Here is a 12298-nt window from a genome sequence, read left to right as displayed (position 1 = left end):
GCTTTTTCTCCGCTATTATTTCCGCCTTTCATTTACCCTTACCTTTTCGCCAGTGAAGAGTAGCAAACCAGAATATTCTCTGGTTAACTTCCATGCCTTTCCCACCTCGTTTATCTCTCTCTCTCCCTCTCTTTCTGGAACATAACCACGCTTGTGATTCACGTTGAGGGCAGCATTGCGCATAATTGTCGCCACATAGGTTTGCGTGTCAAAACTGAGCAAATTAATGAACCGAGCGTTGGTAAGAAAAAATAATAATAAGGACGGAACATTTATAATGAAATAATAAGTGAACAAGAAAGGAGGGCACTTTTGTATTCTTTTAGCAAGGTGACTTGTTTTTGCGACGTCCTTGACAAACACAAGTCACTTTCTTGTGCCGTCGACACCGAGCTATGAAATTTCCATGAATAACCGGAGTCTTCTCGTCAAAACATTTGCGCAGGAGATGAGTACTTGGAAATTGTTGGAAAACGCCTTAGTCCTTCGGTGCACTTTAATAAGACTCACTGATGATTATGGTTGTAACTTTGATGGTGGTGGTAGTGTCGTTGTTGTTGTTATTGTTGATGATGGCTTTGATGATGATGATGATGATGATGATGATGATGATGATGATGATGATGGTGGTGGTGGTGGTGGTGGTGGTGGTGGTGGTGGTGGTGACGATGACGATAAAGATGATCATCCCGTCTGAAGACGGCTGTCGACAATAAACGACAAGATTACGTGGTTTCAGACACCAAAATGAGCACGTGAAACAAGTGAAATGTTTATTTATAAAACTAAATTCTATGCACTTTGTAGTCTCTTGGCCACCGCTACTAGCCATACCATCTCTAAGCGGCTTGAAAACCCTCGTGTGGACCCCCGCTCACGCGGCTGTGCCCGGCAACGCGTCAGCTCACAGTTTGGCTCGAGATCTCGCGCGCCGAGCCTCGTCCGCGGATGCGGACGGCGTGAATGAGGAGGAGAGACACGAGGAACCCTGCGAGATTTATTATGAAATAGCCCATCGGTATCGCTTGAGGCGTCGCGCGCTCCCACCACCGGCCAAGCAACTCGACAAAACGCAAGCGGTCGCGTTTCGGCGACTTCAGACAAATACATACCCACACCCAAAATACATTAACAAAATCACAGGGCGCAGGGAAAGCGACAAATGTAGGCTCTGTTCAGAAACAGGAACACTCACACACATAATGTGGGAATGCACCTCGCTCCCGTTCTCTCATCCCCCCGTCAGCAGCGAGACTGACTGGACAGCCTGGCTCAGTTCCGCGGACGTCGACCGACAACTTGAACTGGTGGACTGGGCGGAAAAGGCCAAGCAGGCCCATGGCCTTACTTGAGCCCTAACCCTCAGCCACGTCCCTCTTTACCCTTCCCCCTTTCAATAAAGTTTATCACCACCACCTCCCTGCTGGAAGGCTGTAAATTGATCATGTCGCAAATATCCACAGAACAAATTTTTTCCACTGCCTCTTACCACCGAATTTCACACTCTAGTGCTTCAACTGTTGCGCCCACAAATATTTCGTATAGAGATAAAGTCAAATTTTATTTTAATAGAGCTCTTCCACCTGTGCAACTTTTTCTTAATCTATTACCGGGCTGTTGCCTCAAATACACAAACAATTCATTTACGTTTGCATAAGCTACGGGAAAAATCACTGTGGGAAAATGAAGTTCGATCAGAATAAACAAAACGTGACCGACAAAACTAGATTTTGCTGGATAATTTCAGCTTAGTAATCGCACAGACCGGCTATTACTTCTAAAGAGGTGCCATTGTCAAAGCATTAACGTTCCGTCTTACAGTTAAGACATACAAAGGAATGTTTAAGCATAGTGAGAGACGGGGATAAACGGCTGAACGTGAACGCCTGTGTGTGTCCACTTGCTTGTCTGTCACCGCCCTAGAACGTTCCTAACTACGTATGTCATCGCATGCAAGTCGATGACATACGTAGTTTGTATGTCATCGCTTTGACCGCAACATTCATATTCGCGTTCGAGTATGAGCTTCCTTTCTGTTTGCCACTGATAGTTGGAAGCCTCGCATGAAGTCGCCCATTGTTAGTTTACGCAACGCTCCTTTTCTTTCCTTCTTCTTTTTCTAGACACTCACTGTCTGTTTGGCCCCTTGAGAGACAGAACTTAAGGCTTCAGCGTCAATCAGATCGTCTTCTTATCGTTCGCCGATAGCGGCGGAACGGCAACGCCCACCGCCCTGGGCGCCTAGGCACCACAATGACAAGCCTGGGAAGACAAAAAGGAAAAAAAATGAAATACGAAAGAGAAGGCGAACAGAGGCTGCCACCGAAAAGGGACAGGCGATAAAATTGCTCTGATGGCATGTCTCTCGCGTCTCGGGTGCCGTGTGTGTTACCGGGGCGCGCGAAAGTTATTGGCCCGAATTATTGACGTACCCACGAGGTCGTCGTCCCTCACTGGTATTGCTTCTTCAATACCCTCCTCCCTCCCCCCCGTTCCCTCCCCGTTGTCCGGCGCTGGAGGAGGTGCGGCACATGTGGCGTGCAAGCGTCCATTAGGCTCGCTGCTAACCTTTGCGGCAGACCCCCTTCTCCCTCTGTTCTCTTTCCTTTTCTTTCTGCCCATCTTTTGTAAGGCGCGCCAGTTCATTAGCACAGCCCCGGAATCCCGTTTCAGGAAAGGGGTGTCGCGCTGCCCTCAGCCCTGATTGGATCGCTGATTATCGCCGGCCAGCGCGCACTACGATACGAAAGGCTAATTTCAGGTTTCGCCTATCGAGCTCGCATTTGCGGCCGAGACGGCGTCCGAAAATATGCCTCATTCAAGATGTCCCTCCCTGCTTCCCCGGTATTAACGTTTCCTTGGGTACGCGGGAATAGCTGAAACCCTTTCATTCTCCATTGGCCGCTGTAATTACCTCTTTGCTAACGCCAACATAAGCTTTGGTATCCTGTTTTTTGAAGTGTGCCTTGTAACGCACGAGATGTCTTACGGTTCATTTTGTGAGCTCGGTACGCTTTGTGAGGCCCAGTGTGAAGACGAGTATAAATCAATGTTTTCGCTTTATTTCAGCTCCACATTATGCCCGCGTGGCAATCAAACCTCCTTGGTGGCAACTCATACAAATAAAATAATGATAATAAAAATAGAAGAAGCATATGAGTGATAGAAGTGGACGTGGAGACTACGTTTGCGTTGCGCTAAATTGTTAACATACAATATTCCTAGGTCATTAGAGCTCGCGACAGTTGAACTCGGCTTATATAAGGACGAGAAAAGGAAGGGAAGACTGAAAAATGTTAACCAGAAAAGCATATTGTCGGATTCCCTACGCTGGGTGCAAGAAAATGGGGAATACAGAGAGGAGAAGGTGCGGGGAGGGGGGGGGAGGAGAAGGTAAGACACGATGAATTCTCGCACGCGCGTTGTTAGCACAATACAGTCAGAAGCGTTCCCACAGGCCAGTCGCCCTCATGAAGTACAAAAGGACTGCCTTGTTGACCGACGATCGATGGCGACTGTGTTCGAATATTGCGCCTGCATGAACAGTGGCCGATCGTCCAGTTGTCGCAATGTGTCGTAGAGCGTTTGTATTTGTGATTGAAAATGAGGACAGTGGCACGATAAACACCGAATGTTCTCTTCATTGCCGCAGACATTGCCCGCGGTAGTGTCGGTCATTTTAACTAGTGCAGTGTAAGTCTTCGTGAAGGCAACTTCCAACTACAGCAGACACAGAAGATGTCTCACATGGATAAACTTCGAAAGGAGGTCGTATAGCTGCAACGATGGGTCTAGTTCATGTACTCTTGTGCGCCTTATACTTGGAGAGCTCCGCTCTGCTAATGAGACTCCGCGCGCCAGGTGACGAAGCTGTCGTGCTGCGTCACCATACGCAGAACATTCAGCGTAATCGGTCATTCCAATCACTGCATCGGTGAACGCAACGGCCAGGCAAGGCAGCACAGTACTGTTTCTTCACTTCGGAGAAGCCAACAAACGCTGTTTCATAGAAAAGTCGAATGAATACAACCGACGGTGAGCGAAGTCAGGTGTGTGCCACTTCTTCAATGTCAAACCATGTGCTAGCTTGTCTAGGCGCTGGGATGCGTCAGTAATCGATAAACGTATTTAGAAACAAGGTTTGTTCTTGCATATGTTTTTCTAGCAGCGGGGTGGGCTAGGTCGTGGCCAGAGATACCGCAATGACCCGGTAACCACTGAAACACGATGTTGTGTCCTTTCGCAAAGACGTGGTGCTGCGTTTCTCGTATCTCCGACACGAGTTGTTCACAGGACCCGCGACGAATAGCTGACAAAAAGACACTGTAAGGCGACTTTTGGGTCTTTGAATATTTCCGACTGATTAACTAGTTATTGGTTAATATAGACAAGAGTGCCTCGTCGAACAATAACCGCCGAATCCATTGATGTCGTGGCGTGAGAAATCTTGTGCCTGATGTTTATTGATCGTGATGAGATAACCACTGATAATGGCTCAGACTGTCCGTTCACAACTTGTATTGCCACCGACACGCTGTGGGAGGATACTCGTTTTAGACTAAAGTTTGCGCAAAATGTACTGCCTGTACCCGCGCCTCAATGTACTGCCAGATTGTAGTGACGGTGAAGAGCGACACGATGTCAAAACTGTGAGTTACAAATTTAACTTTTCATTGGACGAACTTGTGCCCTGCAAAACAAGTAACGCTTATGCACAACGATAGCGGCGAACAAAGTCGGCTATCGTCGAAAGTCTGATCTGCGGGTCAAGCGTATCGGCTTCTACGCATGACTTGTCGAGGGTTCTAACGTAATCGCTGGTGCCCGCGTGCCTTCCAGAAAATACTACACAATTCGTGTCGCGCATCCAAGACTCGGCGAGAACATATTCAACAGTAGGAATCAGCAATAACAATCGAGTAAGTTCCAAATAACGCAGGTGCGTCTTGCTCTGAGCTATGACATTAAGTTGTTAGCGGGTGAAAGGCAGTCCCTGTAAAAAGGGGAAGAGAGTACACGTGTCAGTATGCTGCAATGTACTTGTACAAGTGCAATGTACCGACATGTGCAAGATGAAAAGGTCACGCAATGTTGCTTTCATAGGTGATAGCGTTGCCCCATTTATGCGAAGGATAAAAGTGTTGCAAGAGGATGACATGCTAAACAGGTAAACTACTTGTTAATTATCCACATCTCAAGTTAAAATCCCCAAATAACAAGTAATAGCTGATCGAAAAAAGAGTTCGGTGTTCCCTCTTATAATGTTCGTAGGTTTATTGTGCGCTAATGCATATCATGGACTAAATAGCCGTGAACGGGGCATTTCAAACATGAACACAGGATTGCAGCAACATTCCTATTGACTTTTACGACTACGCTGACAGTCTGGGCGCCTTCGTCGGCGGGGTCATTCTCGCTGATGTTGCAATGTCCTGGAAGCCATGGAAAGATTATGTTGTGTCCTTTGTCATGGCTGCGATGATGCATGTGTCGAATTTCTGAGATCTGCACATGAAAGTGTTCAACGTGTCTTGATTCCGCTTTCACGAGCAGACGCTGCGGCTGAGCTGCGATTGATGTCCCGTGAATGTACTTTGCCTCTGTGGGACTTGAACGCTTTCACCATGAGTCGTTTGCGTTCGTTGTTTCCGGACATACGCATGCACCTACCGCCTGGGTTACCACGACGTGAACAGACCATGCTGTACCGTCTGTGACTAGGCATTGCATTTACGAACTCAAATGCGTTCCTTATTGGAATGGCCAACAGCCCCCCGTGCGCCACATGCAACATCGATGTGACGCTCGCACATATTATCTATGTTTGCCCGCGATATAGTGCCCAGAGACAAGTGCTGTGCAGAGTACTGGACCAGTTGGACAATCGTTCACTAGCAGAACTCAAAGCTTTAGGTCAGTACCCCCACAGAACATCCGCGCTGAAGGCCTTACCGGCGTTATTAATGTTCCTGCGGTCTACGAGGCTTCCCGATAGATTTTAAGGACGCCACCCCCAACCACTCTGTAGTGTACGTGGTTTGTTCGTGCTCGTCTCTATTTCTCTCTATCTCCTCTTCCACTCTCTCTTTTTATCCCCCTTTATCCTTCCTCCCGTGCAGGGTTGCCAACCGGAACTGCCTCTAGTTAACCTCCCTGCCTTTCTATGCATCCTTTTCTCTCTCTGATAGTCTTGGTTGAATTCCTACAATGACATATTGAGTACAATTGCTTAGTCAAATTGTAGTCCCCAAGAAATAACGGCGTATTGCCCACCCAAGTTCCAATTCAGCACACTGAAATGTACCACTTCTCTAGTACGCTAATCCGATTTCCATGTGATAATATGAATTTCCCTGTTCGGATCTTAGTTATGCAATAATGTACACTAATGAGCAACAGTGAATTACACTGGGCAGTATAGTGAACTTCAGTGTATTGTGTGGTGTAATGCCCTGTGCACAGTACAGCCTGATTGTAGATTACACTGCACTCTACAGGCTGATACCTCTGTCACACGGTCACACACAAACTCATTTGAAGTCCTTCGTCCTTATCCCGGGGGAAATGTGCTTGGTGTCGCACGGTCTCCCTTCCGCTAAGGGAGCTCAATGTATATTTTGGTCAACGGAGATCAGTGAGTCACCCTCGGCGGCTGAAGTGAGTACTCTCGGGCTCATACTTGTTGTAAAACTGAGAATTTAATAATTGCTCGCATTAAAATTAATGCCGCATATTTTTAGAATATTTCTAATTAACTAAATAAAAATTTAAGTACAATTCAGGGACAGTTATGCTTGCTGCTGCACAATACCCTTGAAATAGGCCGCTTGGTGCCATGTTTCTTCTCGTCCTCGACGTGCAGTGCTCGGTGTGGTGACTCATAACACACAGCGGCGCAGTACACAAGATAAAAGGAAAGCTCACGAGGTCACTGTGCACGAAATTCTGCGCATTTCGCATAGTTTTCAGCAGTTCAGGCAGTAGAACACAGAGCCTACTAGCCACGCCGCAAAGGCAACACTGCTGTGTTTAGCGAGCGCACTTTAATTTTGAACGACATGTATGCTCTTCGCGTCAAATGTGTTGTACAAGATTATTCTAGAGGGAGCGTAATTATAGCTACGAGCGTAATTAGAAGTTACATTCTTGTACTTGTACAAAAACCAAAGAGCGCTTAATGCGCCTCTGGCAGCTTCATTTAGAAGCTTGTCAATGTACGTGTGACGCGACCACAACCTCCTTGAGGTCGAATTCCCTTAGGAAGTCTTGCCCTCCCATATCCTAAAAGAGTTATTGGATGCCCGTGTGTCACAGGTATAATCTACGGCGCATGCATGGCAACAGAGTACATTAGATTCTATATTTGTCAAGCTAAGTGTTAGACCAGAATATCTGTAACAGAAAAAGGTAGAACCACGAGAACAGGAACAAATATAGACATTATCTCCACACCTCTGCTGGTATATAGTCAAGGGCGTTAGTCAATTGTAACGGTAAATATTATTGTAACGCAAACGCCGACAAAAAAGCCTGCAGAGCCCGGATTAAAAACATTTTTGATTAGCACTCCGTGACTGCACAGTAAATTATCAGGGGCACCATAGCGGGTTGGCTCAGGATTAATTTCACACACCTGGGCTTCGTTCAGAGGCCCCCAAAAGCACAGTAGACGAGCACTTTTTATGCCCTTCGGAATGTGGCCGTTACCGAACCCATGACCTCGGGCTCTGCAACGCGATGCCATTAGTCGCTTAACCATGTACGGCGGGTGTTGCTCGTATGAATAGTGTAGCGCCCGCATGTCATCCGATATTCTGAGAAGTGTGAAATTTGAAACTTAACGACTCTAGCTTGTTGCTCTATCACTCTCCTCTGTTGATTATTTTGAAAAATGACGTTCACCTTGTAAGAGTTGGGGTCGGGCATGGTAAAAAGGGGTAGCTGGCCCATGCGGTCGTCCGGCTCATCCGCGCTATGGACGTTGTTGAAGGAAGGAACTTGTTTTCAACGACAACGAGGAGTACTGGGTTTATTTGCAATATCTACATGAGGAGTGGAGAACATTACATCTCATCAGTCTAGCATGACTGAAGCGAAGCACACCACGGTGACGAAAAAAGTTTGTTCTGTACTCCCTAGATCCCTAAGCCAGGGAAAACTGCCGCCCTCCTCCCGCCCTCCTTCGTCCAATAGGAGTATCCGAAGTCGTCGTAAGGCGAAAGTTCACACAATCACTCGCACACCTTATTTCTCTGAAGACACAGAACGGAGGGGAGGTTCGTAGACGGGGATTGTTACGCTTGACTCAAGCTGGCGCGTCTTGGTCCTTGGGATGACCCCGCAGTTAGCTGGAGCGTCTGTCAAACGGCCGTGGCGGTTACCGGAGTACGCGAGGGAACGCCTTAGGACACCTTTTTCCAGGAATTTTCTTGCTCCCAATGGCCGGTCCAATGGTCGGTCCGCCAAACGTATCTCGCCTTGCGGGCGCCGAAGGTCTGTCTGAGGGGGACGCATTGTTAGCTTCACGAAGCGATTCATTGTAGTGGGGCAGGAGATGCTAGAAGGTCAATACCCACTTTGGCCGATCGTAACAACGTTTAGCCGGTAGAGGACATAACTGCATTTTTGTGCTAAAGAAATCTCGAAACAGTCCGCGGAATTCCGCAAGGTGGAGGAACGTTCATCCAGGACCAGGACAAATTTGTTATTCAACTACGAAGCTTTGTTTCTGAGAAACCCGTGCGGGTTTTCTTTGTAGCTTCGTGCTACATACGGGTGCATGTCAATTTTTTTTTTCTTTTACGAAGAGATCACTTGCTGCAAGGCTTTCATCATTGTCTCAAACATTTTAATGCAAAAACTGTGACGCAAGCTTCGTACAAAGGTGAAATTAGCGTTACCTAGACCTACTTGCGAAAGGTTATTACTGCGCTATTTTCTCCGAAGAATTCCGTAAAGAAGGGACGCTATTTTCTCCAATGAAGATTTATGCTTTGCATTTCACGGAATATTACCACTGTTGCGCAGCCCGCCTAGTGGTTTCCCTCTCCGTTACTTTTTCACATCAACCAACCCACACCCTCTAATGTACTGATAGAAAAGATACGTGTAGTGGCTCGAGGTTTCTCAAGCGCTGTAATGAAAAGTTCATTGTCATGCTGTGCGTTTGAGACAGCGCCATTGCTGTTCGTAGAGTGCCCATTCATAGATCTCAGTTACCCGTCTCTAGGCCTCATTAACGGTCAGGCCATTCCAATAAAAGGGAAAATAGGCGGAACGCCCCAGGCCCGGCACATCTAGACCATATTCAATAGGCCTAAAGGAGCGGTTATGTACCACCATTAATATTACTCAGGGTCCCTTATCTTCTATTTCGCTCATAGATCGTTCATCACCACGAAAAGGTATATTATTACGCGTGTTAAAGTCTCGGTCCTATTCATCTTTCTCGGAACGCAAGGCTTCTCCTATATGTTTTTTTTTTCGGTTTCTTACTGCAGAAACGTTGGTTAACCACCAGCAATGTATTAAGTGTGTTCACTGGAGTCGAAGTTACGTCCCCTTACGAAGCGTTTTATGTGCCATTTGTAGTGCTTGCAGAGAATAAGGTAAAGGAAGCCATGTGTATATTAAACGGAACGTGTCTCCTCATACATAATGGATCATTGTAAGGCGTTATACCATTAACAAAATGATATATCATTGCCACTCGCTAATATTTCACACAACGGGATTTTCCAGGCTATATGCGAGAAGAACGCCATTAGATTACAATATAAACGCCATTACATTTTATGCCAAAAAGTAATAAGTTTTAAATTGTTCGATGATCAATGTAAGCTAGAAAAATAACTAATGACAACAACTCGCGCTTTACGCCGCACTTCACCTAAGTCTAAAGTCAGAATAAAAAAACTTGGTTATCACTAGGCACCTTCCGTTCCCTATTTCCTTTATTGTTCACACACAAAGCATTCAAACGTGCAGCGTATAAAAGAGCACTGTGCCATGAGTAAAGAAGCTAAATTTACCGAGCGCGTTCTTACAACATCTTTCCGCAGACAGCCAAGCGATCGTTGTGTCGTGCACGAAGATTCAGCGGCAACCAATCTCTCGGAGAGGGTACACGTCTCCCCAAAAAAGGGTTTGCAACAGGCCTCCCACTCGCCGCACGTACTGGCCGTGATCACTCAGTCGTTGTCAGCGCAAGAAAAAGCTTTACTAAGGCAAAAGAGAAAAAGAAAGAGTGAAAAAAAAATGCTCAGCAAGCCATGAGTTCAAGGAACCTCCCAGTCAGGATCCTAGACGAGGGTCTCCAACTGAATCAGCAATGACCAATGAAGCAGCCTGCAACAATGGCGGGCGTGTATAGCACGCCTCGCAATTGCAACCGGAGCGAACAAAGCAGCTCGGCGTCAGAGCGGAAAGGTTTGGAGAGGACAGGATTCGGGTGGAGGGGGCAAATATAGATTCGTCTTGCCGTGACTGTGTGCAGCGTCACGCGACATAAATCTCCCTGGGAGAAATACAAATTGTTTGCTACTTTATGGCGCTACGCTTATTTGTTGTTTATGTCTCTCTGCTAGTGATTTGCTTCCTTGGCGGCCGCAGCTCTTCCTTCTTTTTACAACAGGCAAGAGGGGTACGCTAGGCGCACTGAATTGCATACATAGATGCATTCTGCAGAATTGTCGTAGTTTGTTGCGGACAAAGGAACTCGAAGAGCTCTTAGGTAAATGTCCATGGCGTGTCTGCTCTGTCACTAGCATAGTCGTGATAAGTATACTGCTGTTGCTCGCTGCGATAAGCGAGACGTTTATGTTCGTATTTGAATTCGGAGCTAGCTTTGTTGTTTCATTGATGTGCAGGTTTGTGACACAGCAGTTACTTTGCGTTTGCCTAACGCGTGCGCACAGCCTTGTCAACTTCGGTTGGCCGCGAGAATGGACGTCTCCAATTAGAACTACAATTTAGAAAACAATAGACAAAAGAAGGATGGAGTTGAGGGGCTAGCTGGTGTGCAGAACAAGCCCATCTGTTCTAATGCTCTTCAACACGACGGGCTCACCACTGCCTAGCACTGAACACGGGCGTAGATGTAAGAGAACATGTACCAGCTTTATTAGCGGTCATCTACAACACGTGCCCTCCTCCTGAATTCAGTACCTGCTAGTTTACTCCCATCTGGATGTTCGAAATTGGTTGTCGCTTGAGCAGACACGTACCGTGCCATAGTGCTTGCTCACGCACACAATTTCGGCTTAACTGGTTTGTCTGCGACACTATAGCTTTTTTTTTCGTGAAACGTCTTTCAGTTCAGTAAAGAGGGTTAATTGTTGAAACCGCATGTAACGAAAACATGTCACACTATTATTAGTTATGTGTTTTCAACTATACTACCCGCGCTTTACTTTGGTGTCATTGAGTAGAAGAAAGACGCCATTACTCAATCATGCATTTTTCGCCTGCGCAGATGGCGCAGTTGTTTTGTGCCACGCATGACGTAATTGTAGATAAATTTATCCTCGTGTGCGGTGTTCAGAGAGACGTAACTCGGCAGTGTGTTTGTACGTCCTATAACAAGAGTGGTCGCGTGTAAGATAGCTCAGTATGCCATGGTACGTATGATTCATCCAACTCCAACCGGTGCTCACCAGGACCTATGAGGTCTACAATTTTGCAATTTGTTGTAGAAATTTCACGCTTGGTCATCCATGGGATCTCTGCGTTCAACACGTAGGGTTTCGCGATGACGTGATGAGGCTTGGCATTCAACAGAGAGAGTAGAAACTGAAGCCCTTTTATCACGACGGAACGTTTCCGTGTCCATATGGGGAGCGCAAGTGCAAGAGCCCCAACCATGTACGAGTGCAGCGGCTTGGAGCGGCGTAGAGCAGTCTCGGACTCCATCGTAGGGGGACCATTTCTGTGCCGTAGAGCTCAAACACCTTCTGCAAAAAAAGAAAGAAAAAAAAAAGAAAACGGGCCCATTACGAATAAGGAGCGAGTACGATTGCAAAATTACTCCGTAAGACATTCACTAGCTGTAACATAAGTTAAGTATGTGCGCTTTCTAATGCATGAATAAATGTAGCACCTGTGTTCGATTACGTCATTTATCTACATGAATGCCCAAGCACGCTCAGCTGCGCGTACAAGACGCTTTACGTACGAATGCGCTCCTAATACAGCCTGCCCCATTTCTTTCTGTTTAGAGTGTGGACTCTAAATCGTTGCTCCCGGTTGCACGCATACGGCTAGCGTTCTTCAGTGAAATTCAGTAGGAATTTGTGGTGAG

This window comes from Dermacentor variabilis, chromosome 5 (genome assembly GCF_050947875.1).
Source record: "Dermacentor variabilis isolate Ectoservices chromosome 5, ASM5094787v1, whole genome shotgun sequence".
NCBI lineage: Eukaryota > Metazoa > Arthropoda > Arachnida > Ixodida > Ixodidae > Dermacentor > Dermacentor variabilis.
The sequence above is the reverse complement of the archived record's forward strand: the minus strand, read 5'-3'. Positions refer to the sequence as shown.